The sequence below is a fragment of the Patella vulgata genome, chromosome 6, assembly GCF_932274485.2.
Source record: "Patella vulgata chromosome 6, xgPatVulg1.2, whole genome shotgun sequence".
NCBI classification, from domain to species: domain Eukaryota; kingdom Metazoa; phylum Mollusca; class Gastropoda; family Patellidae; genus Patella; species Patella vulgata.
Genome location: NC_065884.2, coordinates 26866540 through 26871539, shown reverse-complemented (window position 1 = coordinate 26871539; position 5000 = coordinate 26866540).

The following is a 5000-nucleotide window of genomic DNA, read 5'->3' as shown; positions in this document are numbered from 1 at the left end:
TTTTAACGAAGTGTTTAACCCTTTTTTAGATAGATGCAAGGGTATGGTGACGGACAAAAGAGGCTGTATGTTTTTAAATAATTTCATTTTACAACATAACCTATGTGATATTTTTAGATACAAATACCCAGATAAGCGGCAATATACACGTAAGATTAGCAATAATAATGTTTTAAAAATGAGCCGTATCGACCATATTTTAGTTCCTCGATCTTTTATTTCTAATGTACATAATACCTTTATTACATATACTAAATTATCGGACCATATCCCTATTTCCATTTTATTAGACTTTAATGATTGTGAACGAGGGCCAGGTTTATATGTTTTTAATAATAATCTTTTAAAAGATAGTAATTTTATTCTTTTAATTAATAATCTGATTCTTAAAGAGAGAGATGAACCTCTGTACTCTAGTGATATTTTAAATTGGTGGGATAACTTGAAATATAAGATAAAATCTACATCCCAACGATTCTCTAAAAATTTAATGAAAAAGGAGAGAGAAGAATTCTGGGCGCTAAACAATAAACTTCAATATGAGTACAGAAGAGCATCTCTCTCGAGTAATTATGAAATGTCCAGAATAAAAGAACTAGAAATTAAACTAGATAAATATGAACAAAAGAAATGTGACGGAGCTATACTTAGAAGTAAGTTTAAGCAGGCTACCGAAAGTGATAAAAACTCCTCCTACTTCTTAAGTTTAGAGAAACAGCGTCAAAACTCTAATTGTGTCAAAGAGCTGCTACATAACGGTGAAACTGTAAATAAACCATGTGACGTCATCTATGCATGCTCTAGTTATTATAGCAGGTTGTATACACCGGAGTCACGTGATGACCCAGTTGCCATTAATAAGGTGTGTAGTGTATTGTCAAAGTCAATTACAGAGGTGGATAGAGATTATCTAGACTCACCTTTTAGCTTGAACGAGGTAACTAAAGTATTAACTTCAATGTCCAGAAAGAAAAGTCCGGGTATAGATGGCTTGTCGCCTGAATTTTATCTACATTTTTGGAATCTGTTAGGCCCAATATATTTTAATGTTTTAAACTCTATTTATAATAATAATATTTTAACCAGATCTATGAGAAAGGGTGTTATTGTTTTAATCTATAAAGATAAAGGTGACAAGAAAGATTTAAAAAATTTTAGACCTATATCACTCTTAAATGCAGATCTTAAAATATTATGTCGAATTTTATCTTATAGACTTAAAACTGTTTTAGATACTATAATCTCTCCTGAGCAGTCCTGTGCAGTACCTGGCCGAAGTATTTTAGAAAATGTTGCAAGTATTCGTGACGTCATAGAATATATAAACAGAGAAGATATTGATGGTTATTTATTAAAACTTGATGCCGAAAAAGCTTTTGATCGTTTGTCATTCGAATATCTGCAACATATTCTGAAATACTTCGGTTTTGGCGAAAACTTTAGGCGGTGGCTGAAAATTTTATATACTGACATTAAGAGCACAGTAAAAGTTAATGGTCATTTGTCCCCATATTTTAGTATAAAACGGTCAGTCCGTCAAGGTTGTCCCCTCTCCGCTATGTTATATATCATGTGTTCCGAACCCTTAAATATTTTAATTAAACAAGGCCCAATTAAAGGTATCACCATTAAAAACTCCAGTGATACATCCCTAATTTATCAACATGCAGATGACACAACCTTGACTGTGAGTGACCTAGAATCAATTGATAATGTTTTTAACTGTATCAATATCTACTGTAAAGGCTCAGGTGCAAAAATGAATGTTTCCAAATCTGAGTTAATGCCCCTTGGAAGTGCTTTAAATAAACCTATTGCTTTAACTCATCCTTTAAATATTGTATATGATTCTATTTTAATTCTAGGTGTATATATGGGTCACAATTCCCAGCTGTGTAATATTCAAAACTGGGAAAATAAGATTTTAATGGTGAATATTTTATTAAATATGTGGGCTAGAAGATTTTTAACACTTTATGGGAAAGTTATTGTTTTAAATCACCTTGTCATGTCAAAATTTTATTATACAATGTCTATTTTACCTATGCCTGATTATATTTACAAACAACTTTTAAGCCTTATGTTAAAATTTTTATGGTCCAGGAAACCCCCACAGATAAAATATGATGTTATGACACTTCCAAAGTCAGAGGGGGGATTAGGTTTGGTTGATATAAAGCTAAAGGGCTATGCTCTAGCCATTAAGTGGTTAAAACCCTATTTTAACCCTGTAAATAATAACCTGTGGAAATCCACAATGTCTTATTTTTTATGTTTGTATGGTAATTTTTATATAGATTATGATATTTTTAAGTTACATTTAGATTTAAAACTTTTAAATGAATGCAAATTACCTCCCTTTTATAAGCACCTTCTTTTAGCTTGGGACAAACTTAATAACAGCCACCGCCCTGAACCACAATGTATAAACGATATAGCTGTGCAGCCTATCTTTAATAACTCTTTCTTATCTCACCATAATAAGGTCTTAGATTTTAAATATTTTAATTTGTGTGGTATTAATAGATTTTATGATATATTATATTACGTCAAGCCAGGTTTTATCCCTAACCATTCTATTTTAGACATTATTTTAGAGAAGTTTCCAAATGTAAATACGATAAGGATTATCCAGACTATGAATGCCATTAAAGAATCTATTCCACACTCCTGGTTAACTGTTATAAATACCCAGTCTTTCCTTACACCTAGTGGGTATGATAATTTTAATATAAATGGTCAAGATATATGTTATGACCAACTCACCTCTAAGTTATGCTATAAATTGCTTATTAAGCTTAAAGATATCCAACCTACTTCCCTTATATTTTGGGAAAAGCATAACTTGGAGGTGAACTGGTCAATAACATGGAATAATATTAATAGATTTTATAAGTCTCCAAAAATGCTTGAGCTGGATTTTAAAATAGCACACAATATTATATGGAACAAAGTTAGATTGTTTAAAATAGGGAAGGTTGAGAATTATTTGTGTCCTGTATGTGTTGAAGAAGAAGAAACTTTGCTACATATGTTCCATGACTGTTTAGATGTGAGATTTTTCATTCAGTTAATTCATAATATGTTGTCTGATATTTTACCTTTTAGTTTAAATGACCATGATTTTAAATGCATTCTTTTATTTGGCTTACAATGTTCGCACAAATCCCTCCCTTGGGAACTTTTAAATATTATTTTAAGCTGTGCGAGACAGACTATATATGTCAGACGTAATATGTGTTTAGATAAACCACAATCACACTGTGATTTAGTCAAACTGTATAAAAATATATTAGCTGATGCTCTTATTTACTTACGTAAACTCTTTAAACGCAAGGATTTCCTTGATAAGTTCATTTTACCCTCGGTTTTTATTAATATACAGCTTGATAACACAATAAATATTGAATTCAGTTAATTGTCATGTTACTTATATAGTTTTATTATATCCATTTTATTATATTTTAATCTATTTTATTATTATAATTTCTGTGATATATATTCTGTTATGACAAATTTTAGTGTTTGTAATCTAATCTATTTATATAAATCCACAATGTGATATTTTGTCTGTGATAATATATTCTGTGATATTATATATATATATACACCCTTATGTGCAATAATATAATTATATCTGTGATAATTTAACCCCTTTCTACCAGAATGTTTTATTTACTATGTGTGACCTAGTTTGTACCTGCCTTTCTACTATAGCTTGTGTGTGTGTGTGTGTGTATATAGAGTCGTAGTCACGTGATCTCGCGCTGTACCGTCTGTCGGAAGCAGACGACCTGTTTTAAAACCAACAAACCTTTAAAGACAGCGTAAAAATTTATTTCTCACTTGATATTAATCTGGAAGTATTAGCCTCGTATCATCCTAGTAGCGGAAAATACTAGGTTCGTAGAGCAGCTGACGAGTTTTACAAATTATTGCTAGTTAAGATTCCTTGTTGTTCGACTGTCTTCTCCACGCCCACTTTTTGACCACGTGATCCAAACTCCTCCCAAAACACCTGCTATTCAAGATTCCCACACAGCACAAGTCTTAAAAGAAGGTTAAACCCAAACTATCCTCTTGGATTTCTTTTTTTCCTTTTTTCGACGAAAAAAGATTCCATATAGGGGAGAAGCCCGATAAATTATTCAATTTAATAATCATCTGTTCTATAAATATTAAAGGGGATAACATTTTCAATATTAGGACACAAATTTTACCATTATTTTGTTATATTATTTTAAAATTCATAATCGACTACCATATATTTATTAATATTATATTACATAAGAATGTCATTCATAGTGTATAGCGGAACTCTCTAGCAGACGATCGTACACGCTGCCTCAATATTTATTAATGTCACGTGACCCATGTTACGCTAGAGTAACTTTTTTTACTACGGTGTTTACACTAATACCTTTATGTCACGTGCCCTGCGCTGTTAAGCTCCGCCCAAGTTTGATCGTAAACGACCTAATTTTTGAATCATGGAGAAAAACTTTTTAAATCTAAAGCCTAGTACTCTCTTTTTACTATAAAAATCTAGCATGTAAACCCTTTCGAATAGAGTATCCTAGAATGTTCCTTATTAAATGCATCTTTAATTATCGCAGTTCTCTTTTTGGGTTTGTGACACAAGTCTTCAGTATCCAGACTTTTTTGGATATGCCAACATCCTTAGTCTTGGTTATCCAGTAACCAACACATATTAACATTGTAATTGCCTATTGTAAACCTTTTCAGTAAATATTCTCTTCAATTTATGAAGTTATTAAAACTTTCTTGATTATACTACATTCCTTTAAGCTTAAAGTCACCAAAAATATCCACAGATGTACCTTTTAGAAATACTCTCTGAATTTAAAGCATATTTTCCTCAGTGACACTGTTCACTTTATTCTAACAAATCTAATATGGAATACTACCTGTGTAAACCTTTTTGAGTACAATACACTTGAAAATTCTTGATGTAATGCACCTTTCTTGCTCAAACTACC